This window comes from Mirounga leonina, unplaced genomic scaffold (assembly GCF_011800145.1).
Source record: "Mirounga leonina isolate KUSES-001 unplaced genomic scaffold, KU_Mleo_1.0 Mir_481, whole genome shotgun sequence".
In the NCBI taxonomy this organism is placed as follows: domain Eukaryota; kingdom Metazoa; phylum Chordata; class Mammalia; order Carnivora; family Phocidae; genus Mirounga; species Mirounga leonina.
The window spans coordinates 1,187,680-1,213,566 of NW_023270773.1; the positions used below are offsets into that span (position 1 = coordinate 1,187,680).

At 45.8% G+C, this 25,887-nt stretch overlaps 1 long non-coding RNA gene across 1 annotated transcript; it reads right to left on the reverse strand.

Moving 5' to 3' along the window:
• Window positions 1-528: 528 nt before the first annotated feature.
• LOC117999794 lies at window positions 529-24,945 on the reverse strand. Its single transcript, XR_004676325.1, has 4 exons — window positions 24,221-24,945; window positions 15,226-15,358; window positions 11,309-11,405; window positions 529-622 (listed from the first exon to the last, which is right to left on the reverse strand). It is a non-coding gene; the product is annotated as an uncharacterized LOC117999794 (long non-coding RNA).
• Window positions 24,946-25,887: the final 942 nt, after the last annotated feature.

The following is a 25,887-nucleotide window of genomic DNA, read 5'->3' on the forward strand; positions in this document are numbered from 1 at the left end:
CGCGCTGGAGGAAGCGCCTGGCTTGGCAGGGGCGGTTCTCTCCTCCCCCCTACACCTTCCCCAACCTCATTACTTTGAGGACAGTCCCGTTTCCCGCCTCGCTTCTGCCTCCACCAGGGTAGTCAACATGTGGAAGAAAACCTGGCCCAATGTCTCAGTCCAACCTTGAGAATAATTTCCTGGAATCCACAATTACGGTTTTCATAAGCCACAAAAATCTACAAAACAAAGTTTCGATTGCTGAATATCCTGCTGGGCTCAGGGGGGCAGGGGATTCCCGCCGTGGAGAAACAACATTGTGTCTTCCTCATCTCAGTGGGAGGGTGTTCAGTGCTGCTAAAAATTGGGAGGGGGCTGCTGTATAGTGAAATGCAAAAGTAGGTAGACTCCTGAAGAAGACAACCAGAAAGAAGGCTTGTGTGGCCAACTTGAGCAGGAGAATCCAACCGGCCTTGGACAGAATGCCCAGACCTCTTGAGAAGAGGGCGTGCTGACCCCCTGGAGCTCTGTAGGGTCAGGGCCAAGGAGAGGAGTCAGCCTTCCCTTGATGATCCCTTGACGGAGACTCGTTGACCAAACTTGGGGCAGGCTTCTCTGAGCACTCCTCTGACTAGGCCTCATGCTTGGTGATGTGGGAAACAAAGGCAGAAGAAAAATTATTAAATTTCCTTACTATTTACAGCCCATCGACAAGTCCTTGAAACAGGCAGGGACTGTTTCATTCCTCTAGGGACTCAACTGCCTCAATGTTAATACTAAGGGCAAAAAACAATCCTAGCCCAACCCCCCCCCCCCCCAAGGATCCTGTAAGTCTACTTTAACATATAAAAATTCCTTTAGAAATTTCCTTTATCTCTAAACCCCCCCAAGATATGTGTTGGCAATCACCCCTGCCCCAAGCATATGGCCTGACAATATATATCTGAAGGGTCTCATTATTAAGGTTTTATTAGACAGTAATAAATGACCTTTTCCCACCAATAGCTAGCCCCCTCAAGGTCCTGGAAGCCTTGCTTCCAAGTTCCTTAGAGACTTACGCTATCCCTAACCTCTTTCCAACTTGAAAGTATATAATGGGCCACTGCTCATGACCCCAGTGCAGCTCTTTCTGCCCACGGGTCCTGTCCCCATGCTTTAATAAAACCAACTTTATGCACCAAAGATGTCTCAAGAATTCTTTCTTGGACTCAATGGCTTTGAACCCTAACATTCTTTTTTTTTTAAAGATTTTATTTATTTTTTTGACAGAGAGAGACATAGCGAGAGCAGGAACACAAGCAGGGGGAATGGGAGAGGGAGAAGCAGGCTTCCCACAGAGCAGGGAGCCCAATGTGGGACTCGATCCCAGGACCCTGGGATCATGACCTGAGCCGAAGGCAGACGCTCAACGACTGAGCCATCCAGGCGCCCTGAACCCTAACATTCTTTCCGTAAATAAATAAAAAGAAAAAGAACATTCATGTCCAGGATTTTGTGTGGACTTAAGTGTTGTTGGGCCTGGGGGTGGGGTCCTCCAGACCACCCTCGGGGTGGATGCCTCACTTCCTAGAAAGACTCACGGGGGGGTCCCTCCCTCTTTGGAAGTTTTGTGCTATCTCTCAATAAACTTTGCTGCCCACCACTCTTCATCTGGTCTACCTCTTCGTTCTTCAAGGTGGCGTAACCAAGAACCACGGACACGAAAGGAAAAATCTGCAACATAGTCATCCTGGGCCCCGCACTGAGAAGTGCCATCTCATTTAGCCCCAAACATAGTAATGATGTGGAGAACAAAGGCAAAAGAAATATGTTCATTTCTGGAAAAAAAAAAAAAAAAGACTCACAGGACTCTCACAGGACTCCATGGAGGTCAAAATGATTCTGCATGGGGGCGCCTGGGTGGCTCAGTTGGTTAAGTGACTGCCTTCAGCCTCAGGTCATGATCCTGGAGTCCCGGGATCGAGTCCCACATCAGGCTCCCTGCTAAGCAGGGAGTCTGCTTCTCCCTCTGACCCTCCTCCCTCTCATGCTCTCTGTCTCTCATTCTCTCTCAAATAAATAAATAAAATCTTTAAAAAAAAATAATGATTCTGCATGGCCCAAGTTCCCCCCCACACAACCACCACCACAAATCACATTATTGGCTTAAACTATCCAAGGCCCCAACTAAACAAAGACATTCTTCTCAGGCAAGACATTCCAAGGGCTTAGGGCTTTTCTCCCAGGAGCCAGGTAAGGTCAGACCTTTCTTTGGAATGTGCAAGTTCTAAACATGCCAGACCTGCTGAGTCAACCCTTGACTGCACTGAATCCATTTTCATTCCTCTGGAATAGATGCCTGGGATTGAGATTCTGGGTTATACAGTACTTGCATGTTTTTATCATTGTTGTTTGCTTATTTGTAGAGCGGGGGGAGGTGGAGGGCCTCCTCCATCTTTATACCACTACCAGCGATGTGTGAGTGACCAGTTCCTCCACATCCTCAACAGCATCTGGGACTGTTTTCCCACATTTTGTCTAAGGCATCCTGGTAAATATGTCATGATACTTCACTGTGATCTTAATTTTTTTCATGTGCATCTTTATCATCTTTATCCTCTTCAGTGAAATGCGTCTTCATGTCATTTGCCTATTTTGTAATCAGACCTTTTGTTTCTCACCAGTGCATTTTGAGAGTTTTTGTAGCTTCAGATACCTGTCCTTCGTTGGATGTGTGATTAATTGGATGTGTAACTATTTCTCTTCAGTATGTACTTTGTTTTTCATCTTCTTAAAAGGGTCTTTCACAAAAAAAAAAAAAAAGGGGGGGTCTTTCACAGAACCTTGGTTTTTACTTTTAATAAGCTTCTAATTTATCCATTTGTCTTGATGGGTCACACTTTTGGTGTCAGGTCTAAAATCTCTTTGCCAACCCTAGATCCCCAGTTTTTCCCACAGACTTTTATTCTAATGTTTTACATTTTATAAATGTGTGTTATCTATTTGGAGTTAATGTTTGTATGGGGTGTGAGGTTGGGTTTTAGTGTAGTTTAGGTTGCCTCTGGATGTCCGCTTGCCCTACTTCCATTTGACAGAGAGACCATCTTTCAGCCCAGGAATTACTTGTGCATGTTTACCAAAAATCAGTTGCACATATTCGTTTGGCTTTCTACTGTTCCATTGATCAACATGTCTATCCCTCTGCCAATACCACACACTTTATTTATTAACTATGTAATAACTGTTAAAATAGGGGAGATTTTATCCCTGTTTTTCAAACTCACTTTAGCTATTCTTATTCCTTTGCCTTTCCATGTAAGTATTTTCTTAAGATTTTATCTATTTATTTGAGAGAGAGAAAGAGCTCACAAGAGCAGGGAGGAGTGGGGCGGGGGCGGGGGAGAAGGAGAAAGAATCTGAAGCAGATTCCCCGCTCAGCACAGAGCCCCACACAGGGCTCAGTCCCACAGCCCATGAGATCATGACCTGTGCTAAAACCAAGAGCCAGCTGCTTAACCAACTGAGCTACCCAGGTGCCCCCACCCAAGTATTGTTTTAAAGTGCATATTTTTTTCAAGAGAAATTCTACCATTTGCTGTTTTCATTTAGCAGGTCATCATCAAAATCTTCCCATGTCAGTACCTATAGATCTGCCTTTTCTAAAAAGTAAATATAAAAATAAAGTAAAACACAAATTCATGGTGTTGATGTACTGGAATTTATCTAAACCGGTCCCTCTTAAGGGCTAGTATTTTTTCCCCAGTTTTGTTATAAGTAATGCTGAAATCAGTATCGTATTCTGCATGTATTTGCACAAATGTTCCCCACCCCATTGTCATTTGACTTTGCTTGTGCTATGTGCAAAGACCTGTTTTGTTTAAAATTTGTGAGGCCAAGTTTATCGATCGTTTGCTTTATGGCTTCTGGGCTTAATTATAAATAACAATGTTCATCCATGTGCTCTAGGAGTACTTTCAACATTTCAGTTTCCCAGTCCTTGCCCAGCTGAGCGCTCGCAGAATTGACCAAGTCTCCCAGGAGCCCGGGAACCGCCTGAGCTGCTCCGGCGAGAACCTAGGCAGCACTCCCTGGCCTGTTAGCCTCTAAGGGAAATGTTCCAAGTTCCCCCTTGTGCTCCTGGGTAGCGCCTTGCGGGCTAGGAGCTCCCAGGAGGACGCCCCTGGATGCGTTGCGCGCCCACCGCCCGCCCCCAACCCAATCCCCTGGCGGAGAGATGCGATCCGGGGCGCCCCCTAAGGAGATCGCGCCTTTGGGTGGCGGCGGTGCGCCTTTGCTGGCCGGCGAGCCGGTGCCGTCCCTCTGACATGAACCACGGTTGTGGGGAGCCATCTGGCGGCCGCTTTTATATAGTTTCCCCCCGGAATTCCGCAGAAATCTGCAAGGATGGGGTTTGGCCAAGGGACGCGAGGCAGAACTCCAGAAGGCCGGTGGCGCTAGCGGAATCTTCCCGGTCCTACCGGGAGTCGGTGCGTTGGCGCATCATCCATTCGCTGGAGAATGGACAGGCAGGGTTTTGGGGGAGTGACCGTCGCTGTCCTCCCGGGTGCGGGTATGGACCAGAACCTGCTGGTGCCCCTTCGCCCTCGAGAACCAACCGTAGCCGCTGCGGGATAATGGGAAAGCGTGTGACCCGGCCTTCTGGTCTTCATGCTTTCCTTTTTTTTTTTTTTTCCCCCTCTCCCGCCGGGAGGTGGGACCCGGCAGTTCCGGGAGGACCGGATTGCGCATCATAGGCTCAGCCGCAAGCCCAAGTGGATCCCAGCTGTCAGAGGCACCTGCTGAAATTATTTTCCAAGCTTCCATTCGTAGTGGCACACCGGTAGGAGCCGTCTGTGCGGGACAGAACGGGGCCCTGGCTGGGCCGCTGTCCTTCGCGAGGTCCGGTGGTCGGAGGTGCCTCCAAGATTTCCCAAGTTCCCCTTCAGAGACACGGACCGGCCCTACCCACACAGATGGCCTGGGAAGGTGTATCCGGGCCTGGAGACGGGCTTGCGTGGGTCCCCGTCGCCGGACTTGCCCATCAGCTTTTCCGAATCCCGCTCTGGAGGTGGAGACCAGCTTGAGCTCTATGGGTGAGTTTAGGTAGGACGCCCCATCCACTGTGCGGGTCTGCGTGGGACCCGGTTTTCGGAACGCCCCCAAATATTCCAAGTCCCTTCTCTGGAACTGCGGCCTGGCCAGGATGACCGATGCGAGGAGGCCTGCGGACGGCTTTACTGGGCCTCCACGTCTTGCTTCCCGTCATCTCGTCGTTAGGGACCGAGACGAGGCCAGGCCCACAAGGGTGGCGGTGCTCCCTCTTGGTTCTGGGGACCCAGATCCATCCGGGTGCGGTCCACCTCTGTGGTACTGCGCCACCTGGCGGCCCCTTTTATATAGTTTACTCCCTGCGCTCCGGTTCTGCCGCGATGCCCGAAGCAAAGCCCCGAGATGCCATCAGCGAGGGCGGGGTCGCTCAAGTGGCCTCCCGGAGCCGACTGGGAGCGAGCCCGGAGATCGGACCTGCAGCTCTGCGGGGGAGCGCCCGTTCCCGCCACCGTCCCAGGAGGCTCGCTGGCTTGGCGCTTTAAGGGTCCACCAGCGCAAGGTGCCCTTCACCGCAGGTGGTCCACAGGCCGGGCCGCGTACTGCCTGGGCTCCAGTCGTTGGAGGTGCTGCTCAGAAAATTTTCCAAGACCCCATTCACAGGGCCGCCTTGAGTACTGGGAAGGGAACCCCCAGCGTGGCCGTTGTACCTTCTGGGGCCCGTTCTTCGGAGGCACCCTTCCGGGGAACTTTTCCAAGTCTCACTCCAGGGACACGGATCAGCTCCTGCCCCCGGAAGTGGGGGGCGGGGGGGGGGACTCCTTGCTGAGAAATACTGAGCTGGGCTGGGAGGAGGACCCGTAGCGGACCCGGAGGAGAAATACATTATTAAGGTAGGTGATTGAAGGAGTTTACTGGAATAGAGAATGGAAATCCTGAGATTTATAAGAATGATTGTTACTACTGACGTTACTATTATTCATCATTATCGTAATTGTTACTGTTTTTTTCTGGTTATTTGTAGTTGGAAAAACACTGAAGTTTTTGACTTAAATGACTGATTGACTTAAAATGATGAAGCATGGGTTCTGGTCCACAAAATTTGTTAAGAATTGAAATATAATTGACATAACATTGTATATTAGTTTCAGGTGTACAACGCAATGATTTGATATTTGTATATTTTGCAAACAGATCACCACCATCCAGTTAATACCTGCAACCATACATAGTTTATAGGACTTTTTTTTTTCTTCTTTTTTTTTTTAGATTTTATTTATTTATTTGACAGAGAGAGACATAGCGAGAGCAGGAACACAAGCAGGGGGAGTGGGAGAGGGAGAAGCAGGCTTCCCGCAGAGCGGGGAGTCCGATGTGGGACTCGATCCCAGGACCCTGGGATCATGACCTGAGCCGAAGGCAGACGCTTAACGACTCAGCCACCCAGGCGCCCAGGACTTTTTTTTTCTTGTGATGAGAACTTTCAAGGTCCATTCTCCTAGATACTTTCAAATATGAAATATGGTATTATTATTTTTTCTTTTTTTTAATTTTATTATGTTATGTTAGTCACCATACAATACATCATTAGTTTCTGATGTAGTGATCCACGATCCATTGTTTTTGTATAACACCCAGTGCTCCATGCAGTACATGCCCTCCTTAATACCCATCACCGGGCTAACCAATTCCCCTCCCCCCTCCCCTCTAAAACCCTGTTTCTCAGGTCCATAGTCTCTCATGGTTCATCTCTCCCTCCAATTTCCCCCGCCCATTTTTCCCTTCCTTCTCTTAATGTCCTCCATGTTATTCCTTATGTTCCACAAATAAGTGAAACCATATGATAATTGACTTTCTCTGCTTGACTTATTTCACTTAGCATAATCTCCTCCAGTCCCATCCATGTTGATGTAAAAGTTGGGTATTCATCTTTTCTGATGGCTGAGTAATATTCCATTGTATATATGGACCACATCTTCTTTATCCATTCATCTGTTGAAGGGCATCTCGGCTCTTTCCACAGTTTGGCTATTGCGGACATTGCTGCCATGAACATTGGGGTGCATATGGCCCTTCTTTTCACTACATCTGTGTCTTTGGGGTAAATACCCAGCAGTGCAATTGCTGGGTCATAGGGAAAAATATTCCATGCTCATGGATCGGAAGAATAAACATTGTTAAATTGTCTATGCTACCCAGAGCAATCTACACCTTTAATGCCATCCCGATCAAAATTCCAATGACATTTTTCAAAGTGCTGGAACAAACAATCCTAAAATTTGTATGGAATCAGAAAAGACCCCAAATCGCCAAGGAGATGTTGAAAAAGAAAAACAAAGCTGGGGGCATCATGTTGCCCGATTTCAAGCTATACTACAAAGCAGTGATCACCAAGACAGCATGGTACTGGCACAAAAATAGACATACAGACCAATGGAACAAAATAGAGAACCCAGATATGGACCCTCAACTCTATGGTCAAATGATCTTTGACAAAGCAGGAAAAAACATGCAATGGAAAAAAGACGGTCTCTTCAATAAATGGTGCTGGGAAAATTGGACAGCCACATGCAGAAGAATGAAACTCGACCATTCTCTAACACCACTCACAAAGATAAACTCAAAGTGGATGAAAGACCTCAATGTGAGACAGGAATCCACCAAAATCCTAGAGGAGAACATAGGCAGTAACCTCTTAGACATCGGCCACAGCAACTTCTTTCAAGATACATCTCCAAAAGCTAATGAAACAAAAGCAAAAATGAACTTTTGGGACTTCATCAAGATAAAAAGCTTCTGCACAGCAAAGGAAACAGTCAACAAAACAAAGAGGCAACCCACAGAATGGGAGAAGATATTTGCAAATGACACTACAGATAAAGGGCTGGTATCCAAAATCTATAAAGAACTTCTCAAACTCAACACCCAAAAAACAAATAATCAAGTCAAAAAGTGGGCAGAAGAGATGAACAGACACTTCTCTGAAGAGACCTACAAATGGCTAACAGACACATGAAAAAATGTTCATCATCATTAGCCATCAAGGAAATACAAATCAAAACCACACTGAGATACCACCTTACACCAGTTAGAATGGCCAAAATGGACAGGGAAAGAAACAACAAATGTTGGAGAGGTTGTGGAGAAAGGGGAACCCTCTACACTGTTGGTGGGAATGCAAGTTGGTACAGCCACTTTGGAAAACAGTGTGGAGGTTCCTCAGAAATTTATAAATATGGTATTATTAACTATAGTCACCGTGGTGTATAGTGCATCCCCATGACATTCATTTTTATAACTGGAAACTTGTACCTTTTGACTCCTTTCACCCTCTGGCCCCCCTGGGGCCTCCATTCCCTCCTCAGGCAACCACCAATCTGTTCTCTATATCCATGAGCTTGTTTCTGTTTTGTTTTGTATTTCTAGATTCCACATATAGTGAGATCATACAGTATTTATCTGTTTCTGCCTGACTTATTTCACTTAGCATAATACCCTGAAGGTCCATCCAGGGACCTTGCTACAACAAAGGCAAAATTTCATTCTTTTTTATGGCCGACTAATGTTCTATTTGGTCCACAGAATTTTCTAAATCCACTCAGGAGCCCGGGAGCCTGGTTGCTCCAACTAGCAAGGCCCCTGGCCTACAAGCCACAGCACCCAGCTTAGAAGGTCAGACCACACTTTCTGCAACAACTGCCCCCAAGAGTCAGGACTTGATCAACAGCTGACAGTTTCCTTCAATATTACCCTGTCCTCCAACACAGCAAATGGGAGAAAGCCAAATTTGCACGCCCCCCCCCCCAAATCATGCCTCTCTTTTAGTCAGCCTGACCCTCCCATCAAGAAATGCCTTCCTTTGTTTCCCCACCAGAAAGCTTTCCCACTCCTCTGCCTGCCTCGGAGTTTCTACAAGTGCTGGTGGCTGACCCCTGCGCCACACAGAGCAAGCTCTCAGTAAATGGTGCTTGTTCTCATTTGGGAGGTCTTCTTGATCTCAGTGCCAGCTAGGTGGCAGTATCTTGTGGGGATGAGGCAAGGTCTCCAGAGGGTTGTATATTCTTTGAATCAGCGACCAACATATATGGTGCTGTTTTTCCAATAGCCAGAAGTCATAGGTCCAGGAAGCAAGGGATGTAAATAGGAATGGCACCACTCCCATTACCCTAAGTCACCCACTAGCAAAATTTCTGATTCCTAGTCCCACAACCTCATGTTCTACCAGCCTGGAGGTCTTAAAACACAAGAGGGAGAAAGGCTCCTACAAGGAGACACAATGATTCCATTGACCTGGAGGTTAAGACTGCCACTCGGCCACTTTCGTCTCTTCGTGCCTCTGAATCAATAAGCAAAGGTAGGGAATTGTGGTGTTGCCTGGGGTGACTGATCCTGACTACCAAGGGAAAATTGGACTACTACTCCACAATAGAAGTAAGGTACAATATGTCTGGAATACAGGAGATCCCTTAGGGCCTCTCTCAGTTTTACCATGCCCTGTGATCAAGGTTAATGTAAAACTACGATGACCCAAGTAATAGGCAGGAATGAAGGGTTGGGTCTACTCACCAGGTAAAGAATAAGACCAGCTGAAGCGCTCACTAAAGGCAAAGGGAATACAGAAGGGACAGTGAAAGAAGGTAACTGTAAACGTCAGCTACGGCCACAGGATCAGTTACAGAAACAGAAACGAGGACCACAACCATCATGAGTATTTCCTCCTTATTTTACTATGAATATGTTTGTGTGTATCTTTTTTTCCCCTCTCTTATGCACTTATCATGTAACATAAAATGTACCAATTTTTATCATAGGATTTAAGTATGCCAATTCCACATCATAGTGTTTAAGTTACATGATATCAAGGAGAAAAGAAAACATCACTCAAGGACCTACCTCCTCTTCTAGGGAAGGAGTTAGTGCCTTTTCCACCGTACAAAGGTTGTATCGTGTTAGGCAGAATCATGACCCCTTTATTTGGTCATAAGTAATTACTTATGGCTTGAAGAGATGTGTATGGGTGCCAAGTTGACAAGGGGTAGACTTGTCATGGGTAATTTTATGTGTCAACGTGACTGGCCATGGGGAGTCCAGATTAAACAATATTTCTGGATATGTCTGAGGGCATTTCCAGGTCAGAGCAGCATTTCCATTGAATCAATCGATTCCAAAACATATTGCCAGCCCCCACCATGTGTGTGGGCCTCATCCAACCCACTGAGGGCCTGAGTAGAAAGAACAAAAAAGAGGAGGAAGGAGGAATTCAACCCTTTTTTCCTTGACTTGCTGTTTGAGCTAGAACAACTCATTACATCTCCTGCCCTCACACTGGGATTTATACCATCGGCTCCCCTATTCTCAGACCTGCAGACTCACACCGAATTACACCATCAGCTTTTCTGGGTCTCAGTCTTGCAGATGGCACACTTTTCAGCCTCTATAATAACATGAGCTGACTCTCCACATACTCACTTCATGAAAATCTACAGCACACACTGACAAACCAATCACATGTTTGTCCTTGCCCCACACACCAAAAAGGATGACAAGGAAACAAAAGGGCCAGAAGCGCAGCATGGGCTGTGGGACACCCCATCACTGAGAAGCCCATTCCCCATGGCAGCGGAGGGTTTTATCAGCTGCAACTCTGTTCTGAGGGACTGGGCAGGGAGTACCCACCTCAGAAGAGCCCCTAGGGGAATCAGGGGGTGAGTGAAAAGTGGCCTTGAAAGAGGCCTCCACAGGCCTCCCCCAGTGTTTTAGAGGGATCACAGATGTTCTGCCAAGACATACCAGCTGTGGTTCATGCCTTTGTCTGCATGGCCTATGTGGATGTGTGCAGGGCACCAGGACACCAGAACAGAACCATGTCTCTATACACACAGCAAGACCCTCACGTAAAAAAAAGTCACAGAGGGCGCCTGGGTGGCTCAGTTGGTTAGGCGACTGCCTTCGGCTCAGGTCATGATCCTGGAGTCCCGGGATCGAGTCCCGCATCGGGCTCCCTGCTCAGCGGGGAGTCTGCTTCTCCCTCTGACCCTCCTCCCTCTCATGTGCTCTCTTGTCTCTCTCATTCTTTCCCTCTCAAATAAATAAATAAAATCTTTAAAAAAAAAAAAAGTCACAGATACAGAGGCCCACACAACACTCAAGGACCAATGGCTATAAAAACCGCACAGTGAAGCCTTTAGCCCCACACATAAACACACACCCCTTCACAGCACAGACTCAGCTGTGCCCGTCCAGTTGTGCAGTCCGAGACAGGGACTGCAGCTCCCCCAAACACAAAACAATCAGCCGTACCCACCTGACGTTGAAGAGCCAGTCCAGTGTGTTCCAGTCACCGAAGTGTTATTAGCCAGCTTCTCCAGCTTGGGAGGCCAAGTGGAGCAAACAGACGGTGGCTGTAGAGCGAAGGTTCATGGTAGACATTACCCAGCATGTGTTATGTGGCCCCACTGAGTCCACGCACACACGGGACATGTGTCCCCATTGCATGTCCCATCTACATGCCAGCCCCCTGTTCCTACAGACGTACCTCCCAGGGTGCCAACACTGTCAGCCCTAGGGGTCTAGGGAGTCAGAACCCCCTCCCTCCAGATCAGGCCCTCACTGGTAACCCAGAGGAGGCCCAGAAGCCCACAGCCCAGAGTGACCCACCACTTATGTCCACACTAGAGAGGAGTGTTGCTAACGCAGGTCAGACCAGGGTTGCCAGAGGAGGCCCTCCTGCTCCAGCAGCAGAGCAAGGCTGTGGAGCAGCTTCCACACCCAGACCTGCCTGACTTTGCCCACCCAGACTTCCCAGGACTTGGAGCAACCAGGTACACCGAGCTTGCCTGGGCAGAGGGGCCTTGTGGTCACCCACCTGGCCAGAGCATGAATCTCTATCTCAGACCCAGGCTTCATGCAGATGCCCTTCACAGATGGGGAACTGAGAGGTGGGCCCAGACTGAAACCCCAGCACCTCCCGCCATCTAGGTCTCATCCAGGACTCAGGTGGGCACCCTCACCCAGATGCTGTGATCACCCACTGCCTATGATCTCCAGGGAGGTGACAGTGCCCAGGCCTAGACCCAGCCCATTCCTGCAGCCACTCACAGTGGCTCAGCTCCCACATGGCAGCTCCGGCTCCTGTCACCAGCCAGGAGTCTGGTGCAGGGTGCCAGGGTGCTCTCCCCTGTGCTTGTCATTCATTCATTCTATTCACTCCTGGTTCCAGGCCCAGAGGGATCACAAGAACATGTGGGGAAGGGAGAGCCAACCCTGCCCGGACTGAGGAAGCACCCTGGAGAAAACTGTGAGGACCATGTGGAGACTTCAGTACAACCCCAGATGGCTCTAGAACCCCCCCCCACCTCCCTGTGTTGCCCTCCCTCCACCCTTCCCCAGTTGAAGCCCTGTCATCTCAAATCCCACCGTGGTGGCTACTGAGTAACTTGTGAAAGGCAAATCTGATCATGTCTGTACCCCTAAACCTTCAGATCCCCCTATTGCTCTTAGGACAAGCCCTCAGGAGCCTCTGTGACATGTACCCCAATACACTCTCCCTTTGGCTGCTGCGGCCCAGCCTCATGGGTCCTCTTGAGTAGGGGACAATGAATTTGATCAGTTTCAAGGTCAATCAGATATCAAGGGTAGGGGCTTCTCTCTAAAGTGACTTAACAGGATTCTTGATACAACTAGACCAGGCAGGCTGAAGACGGCCCAAGTGATGTAGGAAAGCTAGAGAGAGAGAGAGTGCATGAGCAGTGGGGAAGAGCAGAGGGAGAGGGAGACGCAGACTCCCTGCTGAGTGGGGAGCCCGATGTGGGGCTCCATCCCAGGACCCTGAGATCATGACCTGAGCCAAAGGCAGATGCTTAACCATCTGAGCCCCCCAGACCCCTGGACATGAATGCTCTTAGCAGCTCTGTTCATCACAGCCCTCAAACTAGAAACGACCACAGCGGTACTTCAAGGAGTGAAATGTTAAACAGTTGGGTGAAGGGGTGGGCACGGGGGTAGTTGTGGAAATGGAGAGAAGTGTTTGCAGACACATATCAGAGGAAGAGTGGACAGGAGAGGGCAATGGATTGTCTATGACATGCGGAGAGACAGGACGTATAAATGCTTGTTGAGGTTGGATCAGGATCGCTAAGTTAACGGTGGTAGAATCTATTCAGATGCGATGTCTGGGGGACTACCAAGGCAAGGAAGAAGGGTTTGTTAACCTTCAAAATAAAACTGTCAGTTATTTTACCAGCAAAGTGGATTTATTTGGGAATAGCAGAGAATTGCAATTCGGGGCACCCAAGCTACAGTAAAACCATGGGCAAGTCTGGAGAATGAAGGACAGGAATGCTATTTTATAGAGGAAACAAGAGTTGGGAAGGGCTGGAGTAAACTGGGAGTCTGAAGTACAGTGGCTCCTCATTGGCTGAGTTGGGATGGTCTTTCGTTGGCTGGGCTGTTGCCTGCCGGGTTAGTAGAGTAGGCCTCTTCCTTTGGGGAATATGAGGGAAGTCTAGTCCTACTGGGACCTCCAATTTGCCACAAGTGGTAAGGTGTGAGAGCTCCCCCTCTGGCCGTCCCACTCCATTTTAGTGAAGTTTTTCCTTTATTAATTTTCACAGGTTGGACTCTTTTTATTATTTATTTACTTATTTATTTATAAAGATTTTATTTATTTATTTGAGAGAAGGAGATAGAGATAGTGACAGAGAGAGAGAGTACAAGTGGGGAGAAGAGGGGGGAAGCAGGCTCCCTGCTGAGCAGGGAGCCCAAGACATTGGGGCTCCATCCCAGGACCCTGGAATCGTGACCTGAGCTGAAGGCAGATGCTGACTGAACCACCCAGGTGCCCCTGGTTGGACTTTTTTAATATGTCATATCTGTAAGGTCTCCAACTCAGAAAATGTAAGAAGTTGTTGTATATCTAATTCTGGATGGAATGAGAAATCTAGGGGTTTTGTAAGCACAGAGTTAATAATCAATGCCTTAGGAGTAGACTAGATCACACAGAGGTTATTATTATTTTTTAAAGCATAGTTATAAAAGAATAGGGCCCAGTGTTGATCTATCATGCACTTCAAACTTAAAAACCCAGGGCCTATGCCTGCAGCAAATAGTGCTGTGGAGGAGCATTGAGAGATACAGGAATAAAAGGAGATCTGGTGTCAGGAGTCAGAACAAGAGTGTCCCCAGAAACACAGGTGAACCACCCAGCCTGCTTCTCCGCCCCTGCCCACCACAGTCTCAGGCAGGCAGTGCCATCCCAGCCCTTCTTCCTTTCCTTTCCACTCAGATCCAGGGCCAAACTGGGTGGGCGGATCCTGAATCCACAGGCCTGGACTCCCTGTCTCCTTGCATCACCCCACATACCTGGCACCCTTAGTCATTCATTCACTGCCCAACTGTCCAAACCAGAGGCTGGCGGCCCAGACCTACTGCATCATAGCCCTCTTTGCAAGAATTGGGCTGCTTTCCCAAGGGAAGGACATTCCCTTCACTTGGTGGGGACAACAAGCCTTTTGTACCTGGACACAATCTTCATGTGTCTTGCACATGAGACCAACTGAGGCCTCAGGGATGAGTGGCCTGCTCATCACTATTGCTCTCATGAAACAGCCCCAAGACACAGAGAGGAGCTTTTGGCTGGTTGGAAGTGCTATGCAGAAGGAGGAAAGACAGACAGCCACACAAACATACACACATCCTAGGGGGGGGGGGCTTTGGTACTCTTGCTGGGGGCAGCAACAGTGGGAGCAGAAAATGTTTCAAGAGGCAGTGGCTGCCAACTTCTTGGGTCCCTGGGCTGACAGCCCCAGCTGGTTCAGACAGATTCTGGTTGTTTTACTGATGTTACTCTGGAGGGGGTGAGGGCTTGGAGCTTCCTAGTCTGTCATTTCCTGACCAGCACCATACATTTTATTCTGTCCACTCTACTCTTTCTCCTCAATACACAGTCAAAAATAAAACAACAATAATCTGCATACATTGTATTCAATTTTCAAATTTGATCAAAGTTTAATAACAGAGGGAAACAGTTGTGAACAAGTTTGGTAAGGGAATTTTATTTATCTTTTTCAAAGTTATCAAAATGTTCAAGTAAAGTGTATAAAAACTTTAATATGTTTAAAATTGGAGGAAGTAAATAAACAATCCCTCATGGTTCTTTCTGGCCCACCCTTTCTTTCTTCCACCTCCAGGCTGCACAGCCTCCCCGCAGCACCCGTGACTCACCTGATGAAGCATCTGCCTTCCCACTAGTCTAGAAACTTCTTCTCTCATTCATCTTTATCTCCTGTGTTCCCCACATGCCTAAGGCCACTGCAGTCACTGACATGGTGAATTATTTCTCCACTGAACCCAAGGGCTGGATGAAAAAAAAAAAAGGAAGAAAGAAGAAAATCTCTACTATTTGTTCTGTGAAGTCATAAGCTTAATGGAAGCTGGAACAATTGAGCATAAATGTTTGGAAAGAGATTATTTCCACATCAGCCCCTGACCTGCCATACAGCTAATGTGGCAGTGAACATAACTGGTATTATTGACATTTCCTGGGTGAGCTTAGAATATTCAGGCTCAAAGGAGAACCCTGACCATTTGGCCAAAGGTGTATCAACTCAGGAGTAAGAGTAAGTCCTTATTCATTATTTCATCGTCAGGAACTCAGCCACCACTTCTCCTCTGTATTCTCATGCAGGGACATCTGGAAACTGAGCAGATAAAGCTGAGAAAAGAGGAAGAAGCCATGGGAGAATCCAGTCTTTTAAAACATAAAGGACCACACAGATAGATAGTATTGCTAGTCCTGAATCCACAAACGTTCACCTGGAATGACCCCCTTCTAGTCCAACCCAGAGGTTATGTGCAGAAGGATCTGAGACAGACAGACAGACAGGGAGCCCTCTCCTCTCCCCAGGGTCAAAAGGAAGAAAGGATTGGCTACTCTTCACATAAGGAAGACATCCATATCCCCATTGTGTAGATAACAAAATGAAAATCATAGACTGTATGGACTAAAGTATGTCCTCCAGGACTTCATATGTTGAAGCCTGAGCCCTGTGCATGACTATATTTGGAGATGGGGCCTTTAAGGAGGTAATTTAAGTTAAATGGGGTCATAAGAATGGGGCCCTGATCCAATAGGACTGGTGTCCTTATAGGAAGAGGAAGAGGCACCAGGAGTGTGGGCACACAGAGGAAAGACCATGAGAGGACACAGCGAGAAGGCATCTCTGCGAGCTGAGGAGAAAGGTCTCTGGAGAAACCAAACCTGCTGACACCTTGATCTTGGACTTGTGACCCCCAGAACTGTGAGAAATAAATATTTGTTAAGCCATCCAGTCTGCTGCGTTTTGTTGCAGGCAGCCATAGGAAATTGATATATATAGGGTTTTATACTTTAATTAGACCTGTTCTGAATTATTATTACCATTTAATTCCTAAGATTAACACCCAATGCTAGGAAACCCTCGTACTTGCCACATGGGGATTCTTGTCTCCAAGGTAAGGACCCCACTCTGGAGTTTCTGAGTTAATAATTCCTGGTTGGGTGTGCATTGCTTCTCTAACAGCCACCCTAGGCCTTTGGAGCCACCCCCTCCCTGCTGTGCCCTGCCCACCCTCTGAGTGCACCTGCCTGCAGTCATCTTGGCTCATCCACATGTGGGTGTCAGGCAGCAGTAGGACAGCGCCCCCAGTTCTGCCCTCCATAGCCTTGGACACATGGCCAGGCTACTTTAGATCTATTCAGTGGTGGGAGGGACAATCCAAGAACTCATGTCTTGCTGGAGGTTTGGTGACTCTCATCACGCAAATCAGGCACTAAAAACCCTTTGCACAGGTAAGAAGCTGGAGGACAAACGTCAGGAGTCTACTGCTGGGTACCACAATCCCCATGGGGCAGACAGGCTCTGCAAATAGAGTGAAGTTCAGCTTGGGAGGACATTGAGTTCACTCTTCCAGATATCTTAGTGAAGTGGTAGATGGAGTTCTGTTCTAGCATATGAAAGCATTTGTAGACTGCAAAGTCCTACCTAAATTAATGTTAATCATTAACTGGACTGCGTGGACAAATATTGTTAGAGTGTCAGGAACAGGCGTAGATGGTAACCTTTTGACCTGGGAAATGCCAAGAGAAACCATTTCTGATACTGCTGAGGCCCTCTGATTGGGATTTACATGTATTTGCTCATTTAATCCTCATTATAAGCCTGCTATGGATTGGTTATCCTTTTGGATTGGTTATCCTTTTAACAAGGACAAGAGCTAGGTTCAGAAAGCTTTACTGAAATGATGAAGTCATAGGTCTAGAAAAATGACAGAGCTGGCATGTAAGCTTAGCTCTGCCTGTCTCTTTATCTCCAATTCCCAAACATGCTGGTCCCAAGGGGTGGATCCCAGACCTAGGTTTTCCCTGGATATGTTGCCTCTGTAGGTCAGAGCTCAGGGACCTTCTGTCTTATCTCACCCGTCACTGTTCACACGCTGACACCAGGTGCCCAACTTCTCCTACCACAGAGTACTCTCCAGGGTGCTGACCCAACTTCCTAAACCAGCCCTACCTCTCTCCTCAGTTCCTAAGATCAGTCTCCCCCACCAGGACAATCCTCAGCCCTCCTGACCTTTCAGTACCCATGCCGGTCCAGCCCCAAACCCAGATGACAGGAATATCTCCCCCTCTTGGAGCTGCATCTGTCATAGCCCCAATGCATTCTATAAATATATGGCATCCTTCTAGGCCTTGATGACTAAATTATTCTTCCTGCTTTATAACATTTTAGACATTCCCCTTGTCTTTTGAATCTCAGAAATTCTCACCCATTCCTTCACTTTCAAAATGGGCTCCCCACCAACCACAAAGATGAATTAGACCATCTGAAGCAAAACTGCAGCTCACGGCCATGACCCTACAAACATTCCTGTATCCTTCCTCATTTGTTAGTCTTCTGTTTAAATTGAAGGCCATATCTATCCCTGGATAAGTCCAGTTTCTCAAATGTATCCCCTTCTCTCCTGTTCTTGGAGAACTTTTTATTTTATTTTTTTTAGATTTTATTTATTTATTTTGACAGAGAGACAGAGAGAGGGAACACAAGCAGGGGGAGTGGGAGAGGGAGAAGCAGGCTTCCTGCCAAGCAGGGAGCCCGATGTGGGACTCGATCCCAGGACCCTGGGATCATGACCTGAGCCAAAGGCAGACGCTTAACGACTGAGCCACCCAGACGCTCCCTGGAGAACTTTTTATTATTAATTAGAAGCTAATCTCCTTTACGGACCTCTTCCCAATCCAGCCCTATAAACTCCTTTAGTCTCTTCTTTCTGGAAACAGATCCTCCTCTGAACCAGTTTATCTCTAGTTCCTGCCCAGTTATTTCCTCCCCTTCAAAAGTGAACCAAAAGAGCTGCGCTCAGCAACAGTCCACGCCTCCCCTCAGCCTCTGGAGGACTAAGGGTGAGCTCCATGAGGATACTGATCTGCATATTTACAAATCTTCATAACATCACAGTTACTTCCCATAATCAAATCAGATGAATTTTTCTCAGTCTTCCACTTGGAATCAAAGCAGAAGTGGACCACTACCTCCTTTGGGGAAGTTCATGTTTCCTAGGATTCTTTGACATCTCAAACTCCTGACTGAAAAACTCATGCAATCCAGTTTTCCATTGTTGTCTCTATAATGACGATGTCTAAAATTTCATTTCTAGATTTCATTTCTGAGGAACCATCTATACATGCCATGTGGAAACAGGCACTTAAAATGAAATGCATCTCACACTGAAGCCAATAACTTGCTCCCCCAAATAAAAATTACTTCTCCTCTAGTCTCTAATCTTAGATTGTGGCTCTGCTATTCATTCAGGAACTCATCTTTGATAGACCTCAGGACCATATAAACACAATCAAGCATTGCCTTTATCTCTTCTCTGAGCACCATTATCATCATTCATTTCCAACCCAACACCTACACACATACCCCTGCCTGCACTCCAATGCTTCAGTTGCAGTTTCAGTGTCAGTTCTCAGGCATTCCTTCTTTAAATTATTCCCTAAGTGTCTCCTCCCTGTTGTCTTGAATAGAACCTGTAGGACATTCACCTAATTTCTCACTGTATCTTTATATATTTTTTTGTTCTTTTCTTTATTTCCTGTATCCCCCACTGGCCGACCTGCAGAAAAGTCAGCTGCAGATTCAAAAGGCAAGTTTCCCTTGACTATTACATGTGAATTATAAACTCACCAATTCCATGTACACAAGAGCCTGACCTTCTCTCAGATGACCTGTCACCAAAGGCCTGTAGCCAAATTAAACCATCAACTTCAGATTAAAAATTTCTTGAACAGGTGTTGGTGAGGATGTGGAGAAAAAGGAACCCTCATGCATTCTCAGTGGGAATGCGAACTAGTGCAGCCATTGTGGAAAACAGTATGGATTTGAGGGTCTTCCTCAAAAAGTTGAAAATAGAACTACCCTCTGAAACCCTCAGTTTTTATACATGAACGATGACTCATGGAACACTATATCAAAAACTAATGAAGTACTACATGGTGACTAACATAACAATAAAAAAATAAAGTATATGATCATAAAAAAAAGAAAATAGAACTACCCTACAATCTGGTAATTGCACTACTGGGTATTTACTCAAAGAATACAGAAACACTAATTCAAAGGGATACATACACCCCTATGTTTATAACAGCATTATTTACAATAGCCAACAAATAGAATCAACCAAGTGTCCATTTACAGATGAATGGATAAAGATGATGTAGTATATATAATCAATGTAATATTCTTTCAGTTTCTGTCTGTCCTGAAAGCTCTTTATTTCTCCTTTCATTCTGAATGACAGCCTTGCTGGGTAAAGTATTCTTGGTTGCATGTTCTTCTCATTTAGTACCCTGAATATATCATGCCAGCAAGTTTTTGTGGATAGTTCTGATGTTAGTCTGATGTTCCTCCTTCTGTAGGTAAGGAACCTCCTATCTAGCCTGCTCTCAGGAGAGCTTCCTTGGCTCTAAGACTTGCAAGCTTCACTATTATATGTTGGGGTGTTGATCTATTTTTATTGATTTTGGGAGGGGTCCTCTCTGCCTTTTGGACATGAATGCTTGTTTCCTTCCCCAGATTAGGGAAGTTCTCAGCTATGATTTGCTCAAATACACCTAGTTTCTTGTGTATTTTAAATTTTCTTATTTATAAAAGAAAAAGAAAAACCTTTCTTCATGGGCTGTTAGTTGTTTTTCTCTCTTTTCTTCAATTTCCTTCTTTTCCATCAGCCTTCTGTCTTCTAGATCACTTACTCTCTTCTGCCTCAATCACCCTAGCTGTTAGAACAATCACCCTAGCGGCATCTAAGTTGTAGCATTTTTAAGTTTGGCCTGATTAGATCTCATTTTGCCCTTAGAGATTCTGTACTGTCTTTTATGCTTCTTTGAAGCCTAGCTATTAAGTTTATAATTGCTATCCTGAATTCCAGCTCTGAAATCTTATTTATATCCATATAGATTAGATCTCTGGCAAAGGACCAAAGGTTCTTTTTTTGTGAATTCCTCCTTCTAATCATTTTGCCCAGGGAAGAATGGGTGAGTGGGTGAGTAGAGTCCAAAATATCTACCTCGACCCAAGCAAAATTCACCCTAGACAAATCCGAAGTGATCAGAAACCAAAACAGAAAAGCAAACAAAACCAAAGCAAAACAGAAAAAAAAAAAAGAGAGAGAGAGAAAGAAAAGAAAAAAGTGGGCGGGGGGCGGTCAGAGAGACTAATCTCACAGGGTGGATAAAGCAGGGTGATGCCCTTGTTCCTGAGTATTTTGGTCTGTGTGTGAGAAGACCTAAATTTCAAAGTTGCAAAGAAGGCAAAATATATATATATATACAAAAATATAATTGAATAGAGCGAAAGAGACCAAAAATGAAGCATATATCTATAAATTGTAGATGTAAAAAATAAAAGTTAAAAAGTGACTTAAAAACCTTTGGCAGAGGGGTGCCTGGGTGGCTCAGTCGTTAAGCGTCTGCCTCGGCTCAGGTCATGATCCCAGGGTCCTGGGATCGAGCCCCGCATCCAGCTCTCTGCTCGGCGGGAAGCCTGCTTCTCTCCCTCCCACTCCCTCTGCTTGTGTTCCCTCTCTCGCTGTGTCTCTCTCTCTCTCAAATAAATAAATAAATAAAATCTTAAAAAAAAAAAAGAAAAAGAAAAACCTTTGGCAGAATAAGAAACTAGTTAAAACAGGAAAAAAGAAAAAAAAACGAAATGGGAAATTTTAGAATGAAAGATAAATGAATCATGAGAAAAAACCTCTAGCTCAATATACTATTTTCCCCTGGTGCTGGAGTTTTACAGTCTTGTGGGATCTGTAAACTAGTTGTGCACCTGTTCTCCCAGTTTGTCTTCTGGGGGAGGGTCCTGCTGTGCTGTTTCTCAGTTGTCTTTGCCTGGGGGAAGTTGCACCGCTGGTCCTCCGTGTGGCTTTTGTTCCCTGGAGGCTTTCCGTGCGTCTTTAGAGGATCAGAATAAAAATGGCTATGCCTGCTCTCTGGCCCCTCTAGGGCAATATCACTTTCTGGTACCCGGTTTATGGAAGACTCTCCCTACCCTCTTTATCTTCTGATATCTCCCCTCAGAGTCACGTCTCTGCACCTCCTACCTTGAAAAAAGCAGTCGGTTTTCTACTTGTAGAGTTCCAGATATATTTTCTTGCATCTCAGGCTGAATTCATGGCTGTGCAGAATGGCTTGATAGATATCCAGCTAAATTCAAGGGACCAGATGAAACAATGTCCCCTACTCTTCCGCCATCTTGCCTGTTGGATCCAACTGCGCAACATTTCCGATGTGCCTATCATCTGCAAACATTCTGCCTTGTGGAACTAACCAATGGTATCATAAAATCCCAACTGGCAAAACCCATGGTGTCTTTCCATTTGTCATGCCCAAAAGCTTTTCCCTTAATACCATTGAATCTTAGGTCCACTCTCCATGAGAGACATAAACTTTCACCATTTGAAATAATTACTGGAAGGAGATTTAGTCAAGGGGCCTCTGAAGCCAGCAACTTAAAGGTGATATGATGACTTATCATAAGGAAGGGCAGTTGTAAACAGGTGCTTCAAAGAAATGAGAAATTGGTGGAATAGTCTGTCCACAGCATATTCCTGGGAAACGAAGTCATCCAGCATTATGGCCTCCACCACACCTCCAAAGACTACACCAAGCCTCTTGAGGGTTCATACCAGGTATTGTGAATCGCTAGATAGAAGGCATTGACTCATAGATTCTTGTCTATCATTTCTTTTGAAAAAGTCGCAGCATCCAATTGGACTACCAAACCAATGGGACACCCCAAACTGACTGCAGCCCAGAAAAAGAAGCAGATGACATCTGCTTTCCCAAGACGCAGGACCAGACCAATTCCATAGTACTTTCATCACACAAAAATCTAATGGAAACTCCTAAAGTTGCTGAAATCTTTGCCCTTTGGTTTCTCTGTGTAGGATTTGTTGTGATATTTGTTCTTTTACACTTAGCAGGGCTTCTTCATGGTGGTAACCAAACTCTCAAAGGTTTCTGAATGCCTACTGTTGTTCCCAGTTGTTCACTTTGCCCTTATCTCCTCTCTTATCTAGAAAGATGGTATTATTGTTTAGCGATGACAATCCTATGCTTCACCTGGCAACCCATATGATTGCTGGATCTGTCATTGTTCTCCCACGGGAGTCGTGCAAGATACAATGACCCCACAGTCATTCCTATCTCCAATTTTACAATTGCACCTGATTACACAGCTAGCCATACTACAGCACCATCTGCCATAACTTATCCTGTCCAAATCTACATATTCAATATCCTGTCTCCAGCTGTTTCTTAACACCCCCACAAATTGAGAACTCTTACTGAATTTTAGCAAAAACACTAACAAAAATACTCTAACCCTACCACACGAAACTCCCACGCTGTCACATTCTTACATCATTCTCCCTTCCTGCCTCTCAGCCTCACCTTCCCCATGTGAGCAATGACCCACGTGAGTAAGTAAGAGGGACCCCCTTTGTTCCACCTTTCTGGCACAACCTGACATTGTGAATGGCTGTAGCATCCCACCCCATGCCACTAGGGGCTTGTCAAAGGAACCTCACTTCCCAACCTTGGACATCACCCCTCACTCACTCCTGGTCTCAACGTCCTTTCCAACTGATGAAACCAAACGCCCTCAGAACATGTCTGGAATCCTCTGTGCACCGGGGGGGGGGGGGGGGGAGGAGGGAGGGGATACATTTTCATTTGCATCTTCCATCTCCAGCCCTGGGCTTATGAATGTTTTGATAGCTGGAGAGGCCCTGGTGCTTGCTGCATGTTTTCTAGGACAGCCAATGTCTCCTTTTACTGTTTTCAAAATGGCTGCTACCCCTAAACCTCACTTACAAAATTCAAGACCCTTATGAATGATAAAAAATTACCTGGATGTGGTGCCTGGAAGACAATAGCTATGCCACAGCCAAGGCTGGGACTTTCCTGTAGGATATTCTGGAGACCAGTATAACCCACACCTTACAATCATTAGCTCAGGGCTTGGAGCAGGCACAGCCCATCTACAAGTTGTGATGCAAAATCTTACCAGAACTCTTAACAGAATAGCTCACTCCACTTTCAAAGCCAGCAGAGCCCAATGTAAGTCTTTAGATTCCCTAGATCCTGAGGTCCTCAACAACAAAACTGCATTAGATTACTTACTCACAGCCAAGGAGGAGTTTGTGCCACAGCTGAAACATCTTGCTGTATGTGTATGAGCTCATTTCAACAAGCAGAAATAAAAACCACCGAGTTTCTCACATTATACAAGTCCCTAAAGAGATATTTGAGCTTTATTCCAGAGTGGTTTAATGTCAAGTTTCTGATACTTTCAGCTGGCTGCCTTCAGCACTTGGGGCTCTCTTGTGTTCAGGTTTATAAGTTATACTGTTGAATATTTTAATTTGTGCCCTATTTGCAATTTTCCAATTGCTCAGTCTTTGCATTTCTCATTGTGCTACTACTCAAAATGTCAAAATGATGGTTGCACAAAGAATAGAAACCTTTCATCAGATCTACCTAGAAATGAGACCCTGGCCCCAACTGACATCACAACCCTATTTCTTAAAACCTTCTTGTTACTCAGATATGGTCCTAAGACTCACCTAGCATTCTTGCTGAACATAACAAATATCAATGAACTAAGAGACTCACCCTTTGGGGGGACATGATGGACCGAGAGCAGGTTGCCAACCACTTCAGCAATGAAAGGGGCCTGTAGGATCGTAAAACTTCTTCATGTTACTTCCTGTTGGAAAGATGTTGAAAAAAAGGTGGTAGGGGGAATGTGAAAGAAGATTTGAAATGAAGTAAGCATTGCTAAGAGAGTCACTCAAACTAGAGTATAAAGGGCAGTAAGGAAGTAAGGCATATGCACACCTCCTGTTTCAATTTCCAGAACACCATGAACTTTCACTTCTGGCAATTGTAACTGGTCAATTTTAAGTGGACACCTCCTGGAACACATTGTTCTACTTTGGACTGAAATAGAGACAATGGGACAACTGTTAAGGAAATAGCCGATCTTGTATTTGACAGTCATCCTGAACACTGAGCACTCACCATAATTCTTTCAAACAAGTCTGTATTTTCCCTTCATAAACCTGCACTCCCTGCTCAAAATTAGGAGCACACCCGATTTCTCTCCACTCTATGTCACCCAGATGACAGTTCCTAAGTCCCTAACAAATTAAAGTTTTGGTACTTTTATAGCATCTACTTCTTGATGGACAGGAATTATGTACAAATGCAAGGCCCACTTTTGGTTATTTATACAATGTCATCATGTGATGGCAAACGTCAGAGGAAGAATGGAAATGCCAAAATATAAGTTGACACTTCAAGTTAAAGTCAGATTCCTAAACTTGTTTAAAGTTACATGTTTTGGGCGCCTGGGTGGCTCAGTTGGTTAAGCGACTGCCTTCGGCTCAGGTCATGATCCTGGAGTCCCGGGATTGAGTCCCGCATCGGGCTCCCTGCTCGCGGGGGGAGCCTGCTTCTCCCTCTGACCCTCCCCCCTCTCATGTGCTCTCTCTCTCTCATTCTGTCTCAAATAAATAAATAAAATCTTTAAAAAAATAAATAAATAAATAAAGTTACATGTTTTTAGAAAAATTGCTCCAGGAGAAAAATCTCTAGGTATAATAGAAGATATCTTTTTTTAAAAATTTTTATTGTTATGTTATCACCATACATTACATCATTAGTTTTTGATGTAGTGTTCCATGATTCATTGTTTGTACATAACACCCAGTGCTCCATGCAGAACGTGCCCTCTTTAATACCCATCACCAGGCTAACCCATCCTCCCACCCCCCTCCCCTCTAGAACCCTCAGTTTGTTTTTCAGAGTCTATCGTCTCTCATGGTTTGTCTCCCCCTCCGATTTCCCCCCCTTCATTCTTCCCCTCCTGCTATTTTCTTCTTCTTCTTCTTCTATTTTTTTTTAACATATATTGTATTATTTGTTTCAGAGGTACAGATCTGTGATTCAACAGTCTTGCACAATTCACAGCACTCACCATAGCACATACCCTCCCCAATGTCTATCACCCAGCCACCCCATCCCTCCCACCCCCCACCACTCCAGCAACCCTCAGTTTGTTTCCTGAGATTAAGAATTCCTCGTATCAGTGAGGTCATATGATACATGTCTTTCTCTGATTGACTTATTTCGCTCAGCATAACGCCCTGCAGTTCCATCCACATCGTTGCAAATGGCAAGATCTCATTCCTTTTGATAGCTGCATAATATTCCATTGTATATATATATACCACTATTCAATCATCTGTCGATGGACATCTTGGCTCTTTCCACAGTTT